This window comes from Benincasa hispida, chromosome 10 (assembly GCF_027475165.1).
Source record: "Benincasa hispida cultivar pf3 chromosome 10, pf3_genome.v1.1, whole genome shotgun sequence".
NCBI lineage: Eukaryota > Viridiplantae > Streptophyta > Magnoliopsida > Cucurbitales > Cucurbitaceae > Benincasa > Benincasa hispida.
The window spans coordinates 43,368,755-43,391,959 of NC_143487.1; the positions used below are offsets into that span (position 1 = coordinate 43,368,755).

General features: G+C 30.3%; 1 pseudogene; it reads right to left on the reverse strand.

Annotated features, from left to right (window-relative positions):
- Positions 1–15,010: 15,010 nt before the first annotated feature.
- LOC150033384 (uncharacterized) lies at positions 15,011–18,974 on the reverse strand (annotated as a pseudogene).
- Between the last annotated feature and the right edge of the window lie 4,231 nt (positions 18,975–23,205).

Genomic DNA, 23,205 nt, shown 5'->3' on the forward strand with positions numbered 1-23,205 from the left:
TTTTTTTCCTGTGATTTATTTTTTAAAATTGTTGATCCTTTTATAGTGATAGGTAGATGCTAGCTGCCAAAGTTGTGAGGTTAATGGTTAATTAACTTTTAGTGACGGTTTCATTATTCTTGGTGTTTGTTTTCAGTAAAAGCATTTTTGAAGAAATGTTTTTAGGCTAGATGCACCATTTTATATGAAAATTGCAAAAACACCCCTTTTTTCTCTTCTTTTTAGAGTTGAATGACACGTCGGGATTGTGATTAATTCATACTTTTGACCTTCTAATCATTGAAATATGTCTTAACCAGTTAAAATATACATACTTGGATTGACACCACTAAAGTCATGTTTGATAATATTTTTTTTTTTTGGGTAAGTTGATCACATTTTTTTTTTAAAAAAAAAAACATTTAAATTCGACAAAAATTTTCAAAAACAATATGAATTTAGCTTGGTTTTTTAAAACATATTTAAATTAAAACAAGAAAATTGTAGGTATTTTCAAAAACAGAAAATTTCCAAAAACAAACTAAAATGGTTACATAAGGTGCCCAAGTGTTTTAGATTAAAACTTAATTAGGGAAATATGAGTCACCTTCTAAAGTTATGAAATCAATGTATTTAAACTGTATTTTTGTTCGTACTTGTTGAGTTTTTATTGTGATCGTTTGATGAGTTTAAAGGTGTTGAAAATGCCTTGAATTTGATATTTGACGTTTTGAACGATCAAGTACGGGAGTCTTGCTATTTATTTTATTTACGATTTTTTGCCTTAGAGATTAGAGGAAAGTACTATATAAACCTTCTAACTCTAGAGGCGATTCTTGATTTGTAATCTGATTTTTTTTCTCTCTAATAAAATTACTCTTTCTTTATGCTTATGAATATAGCTCACACATTGTTAGTGAATCACGCAAATCTATGCGTCAGATTCTCTATTGTCTTACGTTATTTGTTCATCTTTAATTAATTGTTGATATCTTAACAAGGAGTATATTTGCAACAAGAACAATACTTGGGTACATCTTAAGATGACACCCATATTCTTTGTGCATCGCATTCTAATCACACATAAGAAAAGGATCAAAAGTAAGAAAAATTTACCACTTGGGACTATAATTTGACATATGCCTTTTTTTTTTTTTTTTTATAAGAATCATATAATTGGCATGAATTAGGGTTTTAGAGGGTAAGATGGTGTACACATTTTTCAAGTTGCAATGGACAAAATTATAATGAAATGGTTTTATTTGCAACCATTTAGAGTATTTACGATAAAGATAGTGGGTGAATCAGAAATATTTGGATGTATCTCAAAATGCAAAATACCTAAAAGTCTAATCACAAGTTGTCACATGATAATTTTTTTCTTTTTAAATATTTTTTTAAATATTTTTTCTTTATAATCGAAGATGATGGGACTACAAAATATAGTTAGTTCAAAGTGGTGGGTTTGTGGGTTATCATTGTTATTATTATTATTACAATTTTTTTTTGGCATTTTCCACCTAAGAAATGTTTCACTTGGGTATTACATATATTTTGATCCTCAAATGGATTAAATCCATATTTTAAATAAACTACGATAAAACTTTTGTTCCTTAAGTTTAAGGTTCTTTGTTTAATATAGTTTTTTTTAAGAGTGAAGAACGGTAACAAAGAAACAAAATAGAACCGATTTAAGGAACAAATCTATCGGAAAAATTAGTAAATCTATTGATGGGGTATTTACGAGCATGAGAAGCTAAAATATGAGCAACTGAATTATATTTGCAGTTCATAAGGAAAAAAATTCTAAATGCACTTTTTTGTTTTTTTGTTTTTTTGTTTTTTTTTTTAAAAAAAAACTTGTGTTATTCACTATATATTTAATAACGATATTAATAAAAAAAAATAAAATAAAAATTTTTCTTCATGGATTGAGAAATAATAAAATCATCCTAATTTTAAAAGTTCCTCAGTGGAAATATTTTTAATTTATCCGTGAAAAACAATCCAAATTTAAAATAATGGTAAAAGTACCATTTTGATCTCTAGATTTTAGGTTTAGTTTCTATTTCGTCCTTAAGTTTTAAAATGTTATACATTTAGTCTTTCGATTTTGGTTTTGGTTTCAATTTAGTTCCTAAATTTCAAAATGTTACAATTTTACCTTTGATGTATGAGTTTTGTTTCAATTTGATCCTTAGATTTCAAGATTTACAATTTTAATTACGATTTTTTATTTTATACTCATTTTTTGTCTTTAGGGTTAATATAGGTTAATAAATTTAAAATAATTATAATAATTATAATTAATTGAGTTTCACAATTTTTCATAACTTTTAAAATTAAATTTAAAATTTTACTTCATAATTACTTTAAATTAATTAAGAGACATTGTCGTCAATAATTGAAAGTGGTTGTTTAATTGTGATTAAAAATGTTAAATCTTAAACTTAGGTACCAAATTGAAACAAACTTAAGTCTTAATAGTAAAATTGTAGCATTTTGAAACTTAAGAGCTGAATTGGAAGTATTTTCAAACTTAGGAGCCAAATAAAAGTTATATTCAAAACATGAGGATTAAAAAGGTACTTTTCCTATAAATAATTAAACAAGTAATAACACGTGGATCATAATTATTTGTCGATAGAGTTTGTTGTGACGAATCTAATTGTCCAAGAAATCTCTTTGGATCATTATTAGGCTTACATAAATGGTATAATGGAATGACAATGATAGTATATTATAGCTAATTAACGTTTGTTTGACGAGTATAGTCCAATATGCACATTTTGAGATTTTGCACAAGTAATTAGTTACACGATCTATATTCATGTCGGATGTAGACAACATTTCCTAATAGTCCAAATCCATCGTCATTTAGATTTAGCAATATCGTTATAAAGTGATATAATCATAAACATACAATTTGTTATTATTATCAGTCATTTATCGTCATTTCTGATATTGTATAAACAGTAGTCTTTCGAGCAAACGAAATGAAAAAAATTAAAAATACATTATAGTAGGCATATCCAAGGAATAGTGATATGGGTCAGAAAGCTAAAAGAAGAAAAAATGTAGAGGCCTGCTATGAAGTTGATGAAACGAGGAAGATAATTTTCTTCTTCCTTTTCCTTTTTCTGTATATATTGAATACTTTCTCCTTCTCTCTATATTTTGTACAGAATGTGTATATAATATTTATACATCAGTGTGTATATAAAACGACAGGGTAGGAATCTATTATAAACCAACTTTGTCCTTTTGATTTGCACAGTCGGCCGTTGTACCAGAATCGGTTGGGGAGAGAGAGGCGCCACGGTGGCTGCAACGTCAGCTCCACGTAGCCTGGTCCCACCTGCTGTTGAGGACGATGTGTCATCCTTGTCAATATGAGGTCAAAGCCTTTCATGCAAAGCTCTCTTGAGGACTTCCATGCAGTAATCGTTCTTCCATTGTGCATGAAAGTCAAGAAAATGGCTCAACACCATAGGATTTGCAAGTAAAGAACGTCCATCCACCAGGCCATCCTTATTGTCAACTCTTTTTCATCTCGTCCTTCGTCACGGACCACTATGCAATTTGGCCAATTTGTGAGGCTATCAGCTGAAACTAACAAGGATAATTCAACCTCTACATATCTCCACAACGGTATGATATTGCTCACTTTTGGCATAATTCTCATGATTTTACTTTTGGTATTATCTAAAAGGCCTCATTCCAATCGAGATAGTTGTCCTTACTTTATATACTCATGATCACTTTTTTCCCAAACCAACGTGAGACTTTATTTGCACTCGTAATAGAAACTTGACTTCTTGTAAAACCTTATAGTCTCCAAATGACAATCAACTTCTTTTTGTCGGCCTGGTCGGTGCTCTAAGCCAACTGTGTTATAAATGAGTATTGGAAAAAAAAATCAATTATCGATTTCAATTGTTGTGTCGTGGAAACTACTGCCTTGAAAGCAAAATCGACGTGACCTCGATACTCAATCATCAGAAGCCGGTTGCTTCCCAAGGTTAACACAATACCCTTTTTAGACATGCACTCGTCGAAGAAGGATTGGAATCGAGTGAAAACTTGGCTTAGAATTAAATCATTAAAATAGAGAGCTAAAACTCAAATTTCACCTCAAGAACTAAAACAAACACTTTTTTCTTCTTATAAGAATCCAACAAAAAAAAAAATTATAAATTAAATATAAATAACGTTTCATATCTACATTAAATACAAAAACATTTCATATCTAAATTAAATAGGAAAATGTTTCATATCTACATTAAATACAGAAAACATTTTCAAATTTAAATCAAATATGAAAAATCTTTTGCTAATTTTATAATAAGTCATTCCAATAAATGACTAATTGACTAATCATTCCTACTAGTCCATGTGTTCAGAAGGTCATCTCCTATCAACGTACCAACCATCGGTTGATCAAGAACGAATGAATCTTTAAGGTTCGGAGACTGGTTCATATTACCGTCATTGTCCTTATCAATTGCAGCATGCGATCCCATTAGAAATTGTTATCACATTTACATGGGGATTTTTGTACCAAAATAAATATGGATATGAAACTCTCCTAAAAAATTAGGTTTTATAGAATTGCTCTTCACATAATTGATACATAAAATTTGTGAGTTACTAGTCAAAAGTATCAATGTGAATATATAATTTGAATTAATGACCTAAAACATATATCTTTAATTCTATTACAAGTAATATAATTACAATTGATAGTATTTTTATAAATAATAATCAAGTGTATTTAAAAAATTACAAATATAGCCAAGTTTATCTATGATAGACTTTTATCGTTATAGACTCTTACAAGTGATATGGTCTATCATTTATAGACTCCTACCAATAATATGGTCTATCACTAATAGACTATTTAAATTTGGTCATATTTATAATTTTTTTTTACATTATATTATATTTATTAATATTTTAGATCTAATATCTATATTTGTAACTGTCCTATAATAATGTTGAACTAATTAAAGAATACAAGTCAAAAGTTGCAAGTTCTACTTGTGGATCTTTACCATTTATTAGTGAAGCGACTTTTATAGCATGTGGCAAAAGACTTATGACATATGGATTCAAATCTATTTAACGATTTATTACTTAATTTAATGCTTAGAATATCTTACCCCTAAAAGTTATTATATATACCTAAAATCAATTAATATATCTACATCCTATTGCAAATGAATATCAACCGAAATATTTGAATGTTTCACTCGATATCTCTTATTTCGTCATTAACAAAATAAGCGTAATTATTTTAACTGATAAAAATGGTGTAAATATTTTTAAATATAATAATATATCATTGTTTTAGATAGAATAGTCATCTATCAGTGTCAATATCTATTAATGTCTAGAACTGATAATAATATTTTTTTATATTTATAAATAAATTGACTCATTTTACTATATTTAATAACAACCCTTAAAAAACGGTGTTCTCATTATTGTGACATCATAAAATAAATATGAATAATTCATATATATAGAATTAAGTAAAATTGAGTGGTTCCTTGTGTGATTTCACCTTCACGAGCACCTCATCCCGAATAGAGCTATTAAAGATCCAACTATCACCAAACTAAAAAAATTTAATTTATACCTCTAAACTTTAGCTTATATCAATTAAAACTTTAAATTACTTTCTATAAGTGAATCAATATGGATCAATTACGAAAATGACTCATAACTACTATTACTTGATTTTCATTTATAATCAATTCAAAACTATTCATCGCCTCCCAAAATTTTATCAAAATTACCGATAAATAATAAATAAATATTCGTAAATAAGTAAACAAACACGGAGAGACAAGAAAATGAAAAACTACTTAAATTAAATAATATTAAATTGATTTCATCAATTTTCTTATATATCTAAATCCCGCATTTAAAGAAGAAATAAGTTACAAATGTGATTTTTTTTTAATAATATGTGAAATGAGAGAATCGGATCCTGAACTTCGAAGTTGATAGTACAAAGAGTATGTCAATTGAGATTGAGATAGGTTCATTTAATGATGTATTAACAAATCTAAAAAGAAATACCAGTGGATATTCACATTGATTCAATGATTCATGTTTTGGGTCTTTAACAGATAAAGTTTATTAGCATAAGGTTTTTGAGTAATACCATTTTCAAAGACTATGGGTACAAGTGGCTTTTTTTCCCAAAAGAAAAAGAAGTTAATTTTTGTTATGTCATCATTAACTTTTTAAGGGGGGAAAAAGGGAAAAAAACAACAAAGATTTTGACAGGCAGGACCAGAGAAGGTGAGAATTTTCAAACTCACTGCATGATATGACTTTTCCCTTTTTTTTTGTAACTGCTGATTCACTTTAGAAGAAAATGTAACTGACTTTCAATATTTTAATTCCCAATACATAAACTGACATTTTCTTAGTTGTGCAGAAATTATGATCCAACACTTCTTTCTTATCCTTTCAAAGAAAAGAAAAATTCTAACAATTTTATAATTTCTTTGAAATTATTATAGTTATTGTTTGTTTGGGAAAAAGAAAAAAAAACTATTCTCTTTAGTTTGAATTTTTATTAGTACAAATTTTTAGTTAGGATTTGAAATATGTTTTTAGAGATTAGATAAACATGAACATTTAAAAAACAAATACCAAGACCACAATAAACTTAATCAATTTATAGGATTTGAGTTGCGATACCAATTGTCAATTTGAATTTGGTTTAATTAGTTAAGATATATATTGTCGATCAAAATAAAACAATTTCGAGTCTCATGTTGTCGAGCTGAAAAAATTATTATTTTTGTATCATTTGATTATGTTTGATAAACTATATCTTTTTTAGGAAAAAAAACTATTCAATTTGATAACCTAATAAACTACACCTAAATTGGTGTAGAAATAATTATTTATAAAAAAAATAATTGCAAATACAACAAATTAATGATTATTTTTGTTTGTTATATAAAGTAGTTAAATAAATAAATAAATTGATTTTTATTGATACAAGCCACAACGAGTAATTAAGATGTTTTCTCAATCGAGCATCTACTTAAGTATATATGATTAATTTATTGTACCATTGAAAAATAGGTTCAAATTGCCTCTCAACAAAAATCGTTGAACTGAAAAAATGTCAAATATTTTTAATGATATATTTGCAAATTGCAATTATATTTCTTTAAGAAGTTATATGCACCTTTTAAATACATTTTTAAAAAAATTACTTAATACAGATTTATATTTGCTAGCATAACAATAATGATTATGAATGACATCTTTGATCTCTATGAGATGTATTATATAGTTTGAATCTTGGACGAAAAATATCGCTATTTGATAAAAGATATCCTTTTTGTTTTTTTTTTTTTTTTATAAATTGTTTAGTCACTAAAATATCTTAATTTTAACTAAACTATATTTTATTAGCTAACGACATTCACTACTTTAGTTTATGATTTTCAAAATAGTTTCGATGGATAATGTAACCTACTTTAACTTATTATTTGAAACATTGTATATCTTACTAAAGATTGATTCAATGAATATGACCTAAACTTGTTTTTTTAAAAAATCACTTTTCCTAATGGAGGAAAAGTCACCTATTGTAATGTAAGTGATGACAGCTTCAAGGGATAAAAAAGAAGTATCATACAAAGTTTTTGGGTTTTTGATCAATATAAAAAAAGGGCAATCAAAAGAGTCAATATTCTTCATGCATCAGTTACAATTTTATCCTATTAATGCCATGCAATGGATTCTCAAAATCCTTTGGAAATAACTTTTACTCTTTTCTTAATTTGGTAAGATGGTTAGATTTTTTGGTGGTATCTAAAATGAAAAATATATCAAAAAGAGAAAAATGGAGTTGCATGGTTGGAGACTTTTGTACTATTCTGAAATTTTGAATCTCATATTCATACTTCCATACTTGTCATGAGGTTATATTTCAGTAATTAAATTAAATGCTTTTTTTACTCAATTACTTGTTGAATTGGCCAAGTTGTAGTTAACAACATAACTAATGAATTCTTTTAAGAACATTAATCATTTTTTGTGTTTGATAAAATTGATTATATTTAAACAAAATTACCTTTTCACTTAGGTTGATTTAATTGGTTTACAGTATAGCTTTGGAATTAGTTTACTTGAAAATCAGTACATTTTCTAATGAATTAATTAGAATATTAGTGTGAATATAATCACAACTCAATTGGACTGGAATCAAGTATGTACTACCTTAAAGTTAGGTTGATCTCCTTCCTATGATTGTCCCAAAAAAAAGGGGATAGCAGTACTTAACCTTATGAATTAATCTTTTTTTTAAATATATATATATATATATATATTAAATTGGATTTAATGTATAAATAGTTATTTAATTAACGTACTAATTAATTAATTAATTATACACAAGAAAAAATTGGAAAAAAATTTGGAGAAGGGGTTAACTCTTCTTATGCTCTGCAAGTATTTACTGTGTAAATTTTTCCCTATGCTACAAAAGAAATCCTCTCTACTCTTCCAAAGGTTTTTTCTGTTAGCATAAATTCTTAATATCTATATTGAATAGATAAACCTTAGGATCATTCATGCCAAATTGTCAAGAATAACATACCGGATTCCATTCCATAATTGATGATAACTTTAAGATGATAATGGATGACTATGGTCTTTCTCAACCAAAACTCCAAATGCTCTTATGGGATCTCTCTCTAGATGAGATTCAAGAAATACTGAGTGATTATTGTTTTGGTATATTGGGGACCATAGCTCTAAGGTCTCTTTTTATATACTAGTTCAATTAAGGTTTCTATTAAACCCTAATTAACTAGGAATAGGCTTCTACCCATTAAGTCCATACTCAATTAGAAATCTAGGGTCTTAATTAATTAGATCACATAATACGACTCAATCTAATAAAATAACCTCATGTGATAAATTATTAATCACACACATAACCCATACTTTAATTAAACATATTATTATTTAAATATGTCTAACATTTCCTCCTCACCCTCTTCCAATAGTAGGATACTACCTATCCTTCTATCGGAATTATTGAGAATAACAACGTTATTCTTGTTATTGTGTTCAAGATTGTTCAAGGAGACATTCGTGTTCAAGATCGTTGGAGGAGTCGTCCGTTAAAATATCAAAAGGATCGTTCTAAGAGCTTGAAAATCTACAAAGGTGAGAATGATTCTTTCCTTTCTCTCAAGCATGTTATTTCACATGTTTATTCTACACATATTCTGTTTTAGCACACTTATTTTGTTTATGTAAAAATCGATTTGTGAGATGCAAGGCGTTCACACGTTTCCGTTCGGGATTCAAATCCTATCAATCGAAAGAATCAAAGCCGACACTCCAAAAAAACCGTTGGGAGTTACCTACAATGTCCAATGCCAATATACGTCATTGGGAATAAACAATTCCCGACGCCGTATTTGGTATGTCAGCTATAAGACCATTTGTCAAAGATTAGGTTAGGTTACCATCAGGACATTTTGCTATGTAGATTGAGTTGTTATTTAGGCCTATTCTCGACGTGGTCTTCGGGATATCCCTCGTCTCTACCAACGCTGTGAGACTAGATTTACAATGGATTTTGTGTACTCAAGGTTCAAGTTGTTCCATCTAGTGGTGATGGTGTAATGGGATCTTCTTTATATTCCAACTGATATAATGTTAAGGGGTTAGGGGCCTACTTGTTTAGTTTTAATTATGACCTCAAAGAAATTGTAATTTGGCGGTTGGCGCTGCAATTTAGGAAAATGAATGAACTAACTAAATTGTGTTTGCAATGATCGTATTTTCATTTATGTCGATTAGAAAACAATTTTCTTTATTGAGGAAGAAAAATTGGATTGTAGCATTGGTTAATTACTTCTGTTGATTATAACAAACAAGTTGATTAGATGAGATGTTAAGGAAAATGGTGCTAAGCTTTAATATGATCTTTCTGCTAATACTTGAGTACAAGAGATGATTTATGTTTCCTTTGATTTTTCATCTCTATGGGTTAAGATACATTGTATCATCTTTCGTATTGCAGTCTCTTTCTCAAGCAAGAGATGGAATTATCTCTGATTGGACTTCATAATGCTGGTAAAATTCACTTGTAAATGTATACCTTAATGTATGTTAAATACTTATTATTGGTTATTTATTTTCTTATATTAGCTACTGCAGGTGGCCCCTTTTTTCTTCAAATTAGAGTATTAGCTATTGAATCTCCATATTTTGTTTAAGAATATTAAATGTTTGGGAAACACTAGTAGAACCTGAAGATTAACGTGCTTGTGTATTCTCTAAAATATGAATTTCAAAGGTTTGGGGAAACATAAGTTCATCATATTTCCATAAAGTAATGTGCTTGTGTATTCCCTAAATATGATGGGCCATTTCGATCTATTTGAAAGCACTGTGAAACTGATGCTAGGTAATTTATATGTGCAACGTAACGCTTTCTTTACATAAATTTATTTGTTTTGCACCCCATTTTTGAATCGATACCCTTGGTTAGAGGTAAAATGTCAATTAGACACTTTTTAGGTAATTTGTGGTTAGTTTTAATCAAAATGACATTTGAGAACTATTTAGGTTGTTTTAGGAGTGGGCACTTTTTAGAAACTTTTTAAGTTTTTTTGAAAATTCAACATTTATACACTTTTTAGGTACTCGATAAGTGGTCTAACATTAAAAAATTGTTGGGGCGAGGACATGAAGGGGATGCACCTTCAAGTACTTAAATATTTCTTAAAATTAAATTTAAAAATATGTTCATGCATGCAAGTATATTATGTTATTATGTGTGGCTATCCTGTAGCTATGGTAGTCAATCATGCCTATAGTGTAGTTATTATATGTTTGTGTTGTAATATGTTGTGGCTTGATTATCCTGCAGTTATGGTAACCTATTCATGCATATAGTGCCTTCTTGAAAATCGTTTAAGTATAAAGTATAGGGGCACTGAACGTCAAGAAATTAGGTTGTTTTGAGAATCAAAGTGTCACTTACACACTTTTGGGAAACTATTTAAGTTGGTTTTTAGAGCCAAAATGACATTTAAGCATTTTAGGGTTATTTTGAGAATTAAAGGGTGACTTACAAACTTTTTGTAAAGTTTAAAATTTTTTTTGATAATCAAACTGACTGTTATGAACTATTTAGGTTATTTTGAAAGTCGAATTGGAAACACTTTTATCTTTTTATGTTAGTTTGAGAGTGAAAGTATCAATTAAAATAGGTAGTTGATTGGAGAGTGAAAGTTGCACTTCAGAATGTTGTTGGTTTCTAAATGTGCCAATCGCGAACTACACTATGATATATGTATGTGTATGTGTGTGTGTTGTTATGTTATGCATCCAGTTGTAGTCAATCATACGCTAGTCACAAGTTTTCTTGTTCTATTGCCAAGTATAATAAGAAGCAAGTTTCTCGAGCTGACCCAAGGTCAAACATGAGGATTTGTACTAAGAATGCTAGATAAATGTGCGAATGTGGTGAAACTAATGTTAATAGAGTGAAATTGAAATCATGCGATTAACTAAATTATGCGATGTAAATATCTAAACTAGTAGAGATTACTTTGAAATTGATTACGAGAAAACTTAAGTAACACAGTAGCCTTAATGCATGAGAAATATATGGAGAAATCAGAATTTGGGGGAGAGCAATGCCATATCCCTAAGCTTCAACTTAAAAGTTAATATTGGTTTACAACTTCTGTTCATCGCACACCTTTCGGTGGCCAGCCATACTGATCATAATTTTATAATGCATGAATGTGTTACCTTGAGCGCAAGGTTATTTATATCTCTAAAAATATTTCTTACTTTGCTTAATGAGATCCAAACTACTTACCCTCTCGGGCAGTTAGTTATAGCTACTTGACTCAATGAGTGATCATAGGCAAGCATTTAAATAATCATACATTGAGCAAACAGTGTAACTCTTACATAATAAGCTTAGTTCATATCATTAACCTTCCCCCTCACCCCGTGAAAATTAGGTAGAGATGGAGAAGATGATGAAGATAACCATGATAATAATAAGATGAAGATAGAATAGTTATTTACAAAATGAATAATCTCTTAAATAGAATGTAATACAACAACAAAAAGTAGTAGAGAAGTGAAAGGAATGCAGTTGTCAACAAATTCTTGCTTCCAACAGATGGATGCCAAGGCTACTGAGTATTGAGTGGTTGTGTGAATGGAGAATGCCCTCTTAGACTCTTGCTCCGGTGAAGCTCTGATGATGAATCGGGATGAAGTTTGGAAGATAGAAGTTCTCTCGTTAAAATCTCAAAGTCTCTCTCTATGTGTATGTGTACATGTATGTATTCTCATGGGTGTCAGGGCTCTATTTATAGAGTCATACGCTGGCAATTGTTGGAATTCCAACTTTGATTAGTCATTATCATCTGACACGGTAGGTGTAGGTGTCGGCACATCAATCATAATCAACATTTTGGATGCTTGATAGAAGATCACTGGTATAGGTTCAGAAATCCCAAGGCATGCGGCCAATTGTTTGTTCGTTGAGTAGGAGTTCAACGTATGCAACGAAGTCCTGCGGTCAACTACAAAATAGACACTTTTGGTGCAAATTACTCATGATATGCTGTCAACGGGAAACTTTAGTGCACTTTAGTGCAAGTATAATATTCAACATGAATTCCTAGCCAAATTAACGCATATTTGCCTATTCTATCGTCATTATTCTAAGTAAAAGGTTACAATAACTTGTATCCCAACAAGTTATCACACCCCAAATTTAGAATAATTCTTGTCCTCAAGCATATCTTATACTGAAGAAATTCAAACTTACTCTATAGGCTATACATCTATAGGCTATATTTATATCAAGTGAACTTAATATAAATGTGATTTATATTAAATGTCATGTATTGTTGAGAGAAAAGACATCTATAGGCTATATTGTATATGATACAATATGTAACTATAGATTATGTGTTATATGGGATATAATATATAGTTTATATTTGCTAAACGATCGTGTAGCTAATGCTACAAGATCGTGTAGACTTTGCTACACAACCATGTAACATTTGCTACAAGACCGCGTATCTAGTTTGCTACATGATCACTGCAAAGAGTTTGCTGAAGGGCGGTTCGGTTCGAGCGGTTCATGACCTGATTCACTTATTTCGAACTAGAGGACTTTTGCTTATGTAATAGATAACCTTTTAAATTTCCTTTTAGGTGTCCTATCTTGGTCCATTAACTGTTTATTTTAAATATATATATGATGTATGTTTTTTCTTATATGTCATATTGTATGTCATATAGAATCAAAACCCACCATAGGTTATGCATTTGTTTTCATGTATCATTTATATTATAAGTGTTATAATATATGTATATGAATGATTTAATTTTATAGCATGCTCGTGCATCATATAATATAATTGTTATACTATATGCTTGCATGCATACACTAGAAGAAATTTGGGCTTTAATGTCGATTAGCAACTGACATTAAAGGCCTTCAATAACACCAAGATTGCAGCCTTCAATGTCGGTTGCAACCGACATTAAAGACCTCAATGTCGGTTCCAACTGACATTAAAGACCTTCAATGTGGTTGCAACCGACATTGAAAGTCTCAACGTTGAAGGTCTTGCAACCGACATTAAAGCCTGTTTTTTTTTTTAATTCTTAACCGACATTAAAGCCCGAATCTGTCAGTTTTTTTTTTAAATTTCGTTGCCGAATCCATTTTTTTGGTCAAATAAGTTAAAAACGACATTATATGTCTCGTGTTGGGTCAGGAAATGTACGCCATTGTTTTATATTAAAAAGTATAAAAAAATTGCATGGCGAGCCCATCAATATTTGTCTTCCACCTATGAATTTATCCACAAACAAGAATCAATATTTCCAATCCATTACAATACTCATCAATATTTGTCTGCCACCTATGAATTTATCCACCAAAATTTGCAAAACAATACCAGAACCTGAGTTTCATGGAATACTTACACCAAGCCATCATTTCTCTCATTCACAAATATCATATTAGTACTAATTCCATTCACAAAGATCATGCTTTGATAAATTTACATTCATTATAAGCTAGCATTTATATTCTATTGAGACAAAAAAAAAAAAAAAAAAGAATTACATCCTTACACAAATCGGCCAACAAAACTTACCCATTGGGTCCGAATTACGTCGATCTCTCCTTGCGTATATGCATCTTTTGTATTGAACTCAAAAAGGAAAAAATATATATATATATAAATGCAACATAAGTTTACGTCCATTTATTAAATTAAAGCTAGCACTATATAAAAAATAAATAATTTACGTATGAGGCTAGTAATGGGAGTAGTAGGATTATGCACTATTTCGTGTATATACTTTTGCACATAATACCCGCATCCTACAGAATCTAATTGACGAGGGCACTGCATTTAAAGAAGTTGAAAACAATTGTTATATTGTTATAAAGAAGTAGAATGAACATAAATTGTTAAAAAATGAATACAAATTTACCTTTACAGGTTTCCATTTTGGAGAAGACCGATAGTGTTGGAGATCGTGCTTGGCTTGCCATGTTTTCAATCCACTAAATAGTTTAAAAACATTAGTTAAACATAAATACTTCAATTAAGAGCTAAGAAAGTTCAATTACACTTACATATTTATAACTCCATGAAAATCCTCTTGAACCTTGCTTTGAAGAGAATCCAAAACATAAACACAATTTTCTTGTAGATTGATTACAATCAATATTCAATGATAACTATAATAAGCAACAATTTTGAAATATTAGTACGTGTATAATGCAAATTAAAAATAACTTAAGAACTTGTATCTACTTACCCTGTGTTATATGGAATGAGGACTAATTGGTCTAAATTAGTAAATTCTAGTTGATTGGCTAAATTTCTGGATCGGATATCTTGAGACTTCACGTGTGGCGATATTCTTACTTGATCAATTATAAAAAAAATTCTTCGTAATATCATGACCACATTCATCCCAAAGATACCTAAACAAAGTAAAAGTTATTATTTATTAACATGAAACAAAGTATACATGAGTGAATCTAGATGAATAATACTTATGCAATGTATGTCAAAATACACATGTAGCCTATTTCAACCATATTGTAATATTGGAGTAGATCATCGCGGCCTAAATAAATAAATTTGCCTCTTCCAAATATGTGCTTGTCCAAAGAGATACGGATCATGTCTACATCGTTCATGTTATGCATGGCATGTCCGTTCAATAATTTGATAGTACCATTAGCGTTAGTATATTTGGAGGACTGGCTGAAGCTCTTAATTGTGAATGATCCTACCATAACCAAAGTTATAAAAATTTATAGGAAAAATAATAAATAACCAAACTCATAAACTGAAAAGGAAACATACTTTTTTCTCGTCAACCATAACTACAAGTTCACGAGGCCATTTTACGAAGTTGCCCATTGCTTTCTTTAAGAACTCTATTTTACCCTTCACAGGAATTGGTATAGGCAAATCTTCTCCAATGACAATGTCAATCAGAACTTTAACAGTTAAGCATGACACATCATCATCAAATGTTGTGGCTACTGCAACAATATTATCTACAGTTCCTATGGCCAAGTGGCATGGTGTCCCCTTAACAAATTTAAAAGAACTTATGTCATGCATGGTTAAGCACATACAATATGATTAAAATTTAAAAGTCACAATAAATAAATTACCTCCAAATCTTCTTTAGACATCTTCTCAGTATCTTCTGCTTTAAACATCTTCTCAGTATCTTCTTCAGATGCACTTAGTGCAACACTTCCAACAGATGATTTGGACTGATGAGATTGTTTGTTGTGAGTTCTTTCTTTTGACATTTTACCATGTCGAAATTTTTTTTGACTAGAGCCTTCTTCAATTTCTTGGCTCATAGAGGACTTTGGTTTTACTAATTTGAAATATTGAGAATGGGAAACAAAATCACCCATTCCTCTAACATTTCCCCAATGTTCTTCCGTACCCAATGCTTCGGTGATAACATCTTCACCTTCATGAACTTCAGCCAATTTATCCTGTAAAACATATTACAATTTTCACAAAATATCTATATCATCTTAAACTTATATATATGTCATCTTAAATTTTGCATAATATATACTTACAATCTGATTGGCACATTCTTGAGTAACTTCATCAAAGTATTCATTATTCTTTCCTTTTCTTACTTCTTTCCATAAAGTCGCCCGATAAGAAGGGTCATTCGATAGGTTCTACATGAACATACATATTTAATTAGCATAAACACATTAGAATAAAATATTTAATTTAAGTCAAATAACTCACTAATTCTTGGGCAAGATTCACATAGCCCTTCTAAGAAATGTGGTGATTATATACACATTTTGCACGTCTTTCTTTTTTAACACGGCTGATTTTCTGTACAACAAATCTAGTTGAAGTTACCTATCAAAACAATGATAATGTTGACATGTAATTTATTGTGAATGACTTACCTCCCATTTTTCACTCAATCGTTCGTTGACGAACGATGTCCAATGATCTTACTCTATAAGAGAATATTGTTGCGGTGGAAATTGCAAGATCGAAGATTCATTCTTAAATGGAAGTATGAACTTTTGAGTCAATATTGTCTTGAAAGTCCGAAACTTCCTAGATGCAGACATTAGTATATAATGTTTGGACTTAGAGTCCACATTGAACGACATCTGCACAATGAAAAAAAGTAGTTAAACAATAAACTAATAAACTACTATGCACATGAATTAAAAGTTTAGAACACATACCGCTACACAATCAAAAAATTTGTCTTTTAAATGATTTAGAACTTTTTTCCAAGAATCATACATTATAGGAATTTGTTGTCGAACACAAACTCCTATATAACTCTGCATCTTCTTTGTGCCAGATCCAACCGGTTTTCCATGTTCATTATAATCGATGGTCAACCGTTGCCCAGATGTCCTTATTTGTGCCAACTCAGACATTGTAGTTAGGTCACGTGGTATACTTATTCTACTATATTTTTGTGGGATCATATTTCTATCATCCTCACTTCTACTTGTTGAAGTTTCCATGTCAATCTGAAAAAGAAAAAAAATATTACTCACATAAAAAAACATATAATCTTAATATTTAAATACATATAACCATAGTAAATGACATACCATGTTTAATACATTATTTATCAACCCATCGACCCTCACAGTCATGTCTAATGTATGTGGATGTTGTATCATCAATCTCAGTAAATGTATCAACATTGGGCATTCTTTGCATACCTTCATAACCACACTCTTGTAGCATATCTCCTATTTCATCTTCATAAAAATTATCCTCAATTGTTCGTTGTGGAGATGTTAAAACAATTGACCAACCCAAATTTGTGGGGTCTTTTACATAGAACACTTTTTTTGCTTGAGAGGCTAAAATAAATGGGTCTGATTTATGTCCAATATGATTAAGGTCCACAATAGAAAACCCAAACTCGTCTGTTTTGACTCCAGTTCTATTCTCAACCCAATTACATTTGAATAAAATAAATGATAATTCATGATAGTCAAGCTCCCATATTTCTTGTATTACACCATAAAAGGTCATATCTGACATGACGGCCTTTTATCTTTAGCACTAGAGACTTGCATTGTGGTAGCCGTTATACTAACTCCACTATTTTGAACCCTCCTAACATCATCGCGATTCTTTGTGTGATAATAGTAACCATTGACCACATAACCAGAATATTTTTCCACATTTGGACAAGGTCCATTAGCTATCCATCTCAAAGAAGGCGATATGGAATTTTTGGGTACTTCGAGAGCTTGTGCAACCTACGATATATTTCATAATATTTTAGTAATTAACATTTAATTATATATCAAATAGTAGGTCTCTAGAGATTACCCGTGTGGACAACCACCGACTGAATGTACGATTATGCTCTTCTTGAAGCCACTTTCTACTTTTATTTTTACCAGAATTGAGCTTAGACAAAATATTCATATGTTGCCTATTATAAATGAAAAAGTTAGTAGATTATTGAATAATCAAGTAACCTAAAACAAGAATAAGATGAAGATTTACATACTCGACATAAGAAAGCACATCATTTACATTTTGAATGACATAAAGATGAACTTGATCTAACTCATCCTTACTCGATCTGATAAAAGAAGCAGCTGACAATGCTCTATCAATGTTTGAATTCGCTTTCTTTGTTGATGAGTTTAGCCCAATAGAATTAACACCAGATACGAATTCAGAACAAAACTCTATAGTCTCTTCAACAATATAATTTTCTCCAACACATCCTTCTAGTCGATTTCTATTTCGTACATAAGTTTTCAACACTGTCATGTATCGTTCAAAAGGATACATTCATCTCAAATAAACAGGTCCACAAAACTCAACCTCTCTTACGAGATGCACTATAAGGTGTACCATTATTGTGAAGAATGATGGAGGAAAATACTTCTATAAGAGGCATAGAGTGACAACGATATCCTCTTGCATATCCTTTAACTGAGATGAATCGATCGCCTTGCAACATATAGCATTAAAGAAGAAGCATAGGCGAGTAATTGCAAGTCTTACATGTTTGGGTAAAATATCACAAATGGCTACCAGTAATAATTGTTGCATAAGAACGTGATGGTCATGCGACTTAAGTTCGTAAAGTTTTAAATCTGTGAGCGACACTAAACTTTGAATGTTCGATGAATAGCCTTCAGGTACTTTAATTTCTGATAGTACCTTACAAAAACTCAATTTCTCAGCTCATGTTAATGTATAACATGCGGGAGGTAAAAAGATTTTTTTCTCTTCTACTTGAAGAGCTAACTCTGATCTAATGTTCAGTTCCACCAAATCTAATCGAGTCCTTATTCCATCTTTTGTTTTACCAGGAATATCAAGCAATTTGCCAATAAGATTTGCACATACATTCTTTTCAATGTGCATCACGTCTAAACAATATCGCACATCAAGATACTTCCAGTATCCTAACTCGAAAAGAATAGATTTTTTTTCCAATAAGTTGAAGTGCTATCTCCACTATTCTTTTCTTTGATACTTTTCTTACCAAATGAATATTGATACTTACTTATTTCTACAAGAATTTCTTCCCCACTCAATGGTTCTTGACCAAATTCTAATTCTTGTGTGCCATTAAAAGCTTTCTTTTGTTTTCTATATGAATGATGGTGGGGTAGAAACTTGCAATGCCCGAAATAAGTGGATAAAGTATTCTCTCCACAAATTGGACATGCATGATATCCTTTAACCATACAACCACACAAGTTACCATACGCAGGAAAATCATTAATGGTCCATAATAAAATGGCTTTAAGCATGAAATGTTATTCTTCATATGCATCGTAACATTCTACCCCATCTTTCCAAAGTTTTTTCAAGTCATCTACTAACAGAGCTAAATAAACATATATGTCATTTCCCGGTCGGACCAGATATCAGTGCAGTCAACATAAAAAATTTTCGCTTCATGCACAACCATGGAGGTAGATTGTACGTCAATAACATCACTGGCCAACAACTATATCTACTATTAAGATCTCCATATGGATTTACCCCATTTGTCGAAAGAGCAAGACGAAGATTTCTAGGTTCTGACCCAAACTCTGGCCACAAATTGTCTATTTTTTTCTACGATAGGGCATCTTTGGGATGTTTTAATAAACCATCTGTTTCTTTTTTTTTTTTTAGCATGCCACTCAATAAACTTGTTGTTTCTTTACTTCGAAACATTCTTTCAAATCTTAGAATTGGGGGGAAATACCACATGACTTTTGCTGGGATATTCTTAGCCCTTTCGTTTAAATTTTTTTGAAGCTTCCATCTTGACGTACCACAAATGGGGCATACATTTGCATTAGAAAGTTTTTTTTTCTAAACAAGCAACAATCATTTCTACATGCATGAATCTTCTCGTACTTCATTCCAAGAGTACTCAACATCTTTTTTGCTTCATAAGTAGAAGTTGGAATTTCACTAGGACTAGGTAATATGTCATGAATTAATTCTAACAACTCAGTGAAACTCTTATCGCTCCATCCAAATTTAGCTTTTAAATTATATAACTTTACCAATGTAGATATTTTGGAAAAAGTTTTACAATTTGGGTACAATGGTTTCTTCGCATCATCTAATAATTCTTCAAAATTATCGGATTTTCCACTAAAATAGTTATTGTATGCAACCTCAAACATTCCAATTGTGTCATCAACATCAACATCATCCTCATCAACTTCGTCTCTTTCACTAGTAGACACATTTTCATTGTTTCTCTTAATCGGTAATGATTCACCATGAAAAATTCATGTCTGATAACTTTGATCTATACCATTAAAAAATAAGTATTCTCTTATTTTGTTCACATCTAGTGTCTTTGCATTAACACACTTCAAGCATGGACAACTCATGACATTCGGTATATTTGAATGTTGTAGACCATTTTTAATAAACACCTCAACCCCTAAACCATACTCAACTGACATTCTATTCATTTTCATCCATGACTTATCCATGATTGTAAAATATGCAACTTAATCTACAAAAAAAACAAAAAAAACAAAAAAAAAAACAAAACAGTAACAAGGAAAAATTTAAAAGCATAAAATTATGATTGTAAAATATGCAATATCAACAAATTTAGAACAACTAGACTTTTAAGATAAGCATCTTATAAATATTACCTTGTCTTTGTTATTAATGTTGTTATGAAGTCTTTTTTGTGTCAAGTGCACCTTCTCCACTTGTCAACCTTCTTAAAACAGGTCCAATGCAATCTTCCTATCTTCCTTCCAAATCCTCAAGAATCAAAATTTAGCCTTACAAGTCAAACTTGAACCTAACAAATGAAAAACTTCACTCAAAATCAAGTATTGAATCAAAACAAATATCAATCCAAACAAATATCACAATAAACCGTGTCCTTAGATTTTGTATGAGTCAATATCAAGGAATAATAGCTCTTTTTTAGAGTTATCACATAATTAAGCTATAATCTCAAACTATTAAACTAGAATCTCGAAACTAACATACCTTAGCAAAGATTATAACATATGGTGGATAATTTACAAAAATAAATATGCGACTGAGTTAGTAGTTACTCCATAGTTCTTGACCCAAAGTTAGTAGTTACAAAGGATCCAACTTCATTAACAATAGGAAAAATATTACATACTACATATCAAAACAATTACTCCATAGGAGCTCCATAGCCCTCTATTTTCTTATGTGTGCTACGGTGGGTCCTAAAGACCTAAATTATATCTCCTCATCAAATGGCCAGGTATCTCTGGATTTCCCGATTACTCTGGCTTTTTTCATCCCTGGTAATCTTCTACTCACTTAGGTGGTGCTAAACACATTCTCATAGTATAAGGGTAAAGTCACCATGAGTATAAGATCTACTGGTTCACCATGAGTATAAGATCTAGTGGTTTGGAAACAATCTTTCACAAACTAGCATAAACCATCACTTTCCATAAACCTTTATGAATAGAATTTCACACCGAACCATTCCATGAAAATCAAGCTAAAACATGATTTTTAAGACATTTTCATCAATAAATTCTAGCTAAAACATATTTTTTATATAAATTTTCAACGAATTATGATATTAAAAGTACCATAAATGCCCATGAATCAGTGATAGGAAACTGTCATCAAAACTATAATTTAATTACTCTAAAAACAAGTCATGCTCATAAAATCAGGTAAAACTGCAAAGGTTTATTTTCAAAGAAAGTAGTCACTCACAATCAAGAACGAGAACTGTTTAGGTTGTAAGCTTCCCCAATCTCCGTTTTTCCTGAAATTTTTCAACCAATAATATTAACACCATTTTTCTATTTCAAACGCCTTGTTTCAACCAACTTAACTTCTTCGCAACCCATACTAAGTTAAAAGAAACCACCTAAAATATCAAGATGGAAGTGCATTTGGGAGTTCAAGCTAAAAGTGGGTTAATCAAGCTATAAATAAAAGAAACAGCAATTATGTAAAAAAACAGCGATAAATTTGACAACAGTACAGATTTTTGACAGTCACTTCATTGTCGAAGAATACAATGTAGAGGGAAGAACGATCGATGGCGTTTGAAAAAATACCTAAATCAAAGAATGCAATGTTATCGAAGAATACAATGTATAGATTTTTATGATTTAGATTTTTGACCTAAATCATACCATAAAAAATTGGTGTTTCTAATTTATCCATTGGGAGTATTAAAATATCAAAATACCTAAATCATGTGAACGATCGACAGACAACATGAAGAACGATCGATGGATAACATTAAGAACGATCGACGGACGACGAGGGAAAGGTTTAGGGATCGGGTGAGGTAAGGTTTAGTGACGGCACGACAGAGAAGGGTTTGGGCGTAAAGAAGAGAAGAGGCGCATGATTTAGGGATATATTATTTAATAACATAAGGAAAAAAAATATTACACCTTTAATGTCGGTTTTAAACCGACATTAAAGCCCATCTTCAATGTCGTTTTAAAACTGACATTAAAGATCCGTTGTTTTTTTTTTAAAACCAACATTATACATCCGATTTTACTTTTTCCAACCGACATTAAAGCCCGAATTTCTTCTAGTGATAAATAACATAGTCATGTATCATATACATTATAATCGTTATAATATATAGTTTGAATGTATGCAGGTATTGTATGTTATGTAATTTCATTACTCTAATATATATAAGTGTTATGTATATGTATTAATCAAATGAACATTGCATGATACATGACATTACTTTAGGTAATCTTATAAACGTTATAATTTTATAAAGTATGTCAATCATACAATGTAGGTTTTAACTTGTTTCATTTACTTTATAAGAGTTATAAATAAATGAAATTAGAAATTAAAATTAATAATTAAGAGTTTCATGCGAACTTAGGTAAAATCATTTTTTTAAAAAATATTTTTAAAATATGATTGAGATAGACCTAAGTTCACAAATTTCTAATGAGATTAGAAATTAAATTAATCTTTTTAATTGGTTTAATAGGATTAAATTGATTTCAATAAAAGATAAATTTATAGCAAATATATTTATAAGGGACCTTTTGTCTAAAGCGGGTTCTAGCTAGGCTGGGGCACTTAAGATGACAGAAACGGAACACCCCTACCTGAGAATCTACCTGAAAAGGTGAAT